The sequence below is a fragment of the Nematolebias whitei genome, chromosome 12 (assembly GCF_014905685.2).
Source record: "Nematolebias whitei isolate Nwh7 chromosome 12, NemWhi1, whole genome shotgun sequence".
Taxonomy (NCBI): Eukaryota; Metazoa; Chordata; class Actinopteri; order Cyprinodontiformes; family Rivulidae; genus Nematolebias; species Nematolebias whitei.
The window spans coordinates 34154988-34155368 of record NC_056509.1 but is presented as its reverse complement, the minus strand read 5'-3'; the positions used below and the strand labels follow the sequence as shown (position 1 = coordinate 34155368).

General features: G+C 44.6%; 1 non-coding gene across 1 annotated transcript; it reads right to left on the bottom strand.

Annotated features, from left to right (window-relative positions):
• On the bottom strand, nt 1-83 carry trnal-cag. Its single transcript has one exon. It is a non-coding gene; the product is annotated as a tRNA-Leu (tRNA).
• Nucleotides 84-381: the final 298 nt, after the last annotated feature.

The window sequence follows — 381 nt, the reverse complement described above, 5'->3', positions numbered from 1 at the left end:
TGTCAGAAGTGGGATTCGAACCCACGCCTCCAGGGGAGACTGCGACCTGAACGCAGCGCCTTAGACCGCTCGGCCATCCTGACATGAAGAAATATTCATTGATGGTTGTTTTCTTGAACATTCACTTGGACTCGATACGTTTTTAATAGATGAAAGTTTTTAAGTTATTGTTTATTTATTGTTTATTCCCCCTTGTTACTGTAGCAGGGCAGACGCCTTACCGTAAATGAAACAAGAACCGTGCCGCAGTCTGACTGACGGAACGGGGTGACACCGAATGAAAGAAGCGGTGTTAATGTCTGCTAAACATTCAGCTGCAAGTCGCTGTTTCTGATCAGAAATGTCATCGACGTAAATGCCACAACTTATCATTTACCAGGT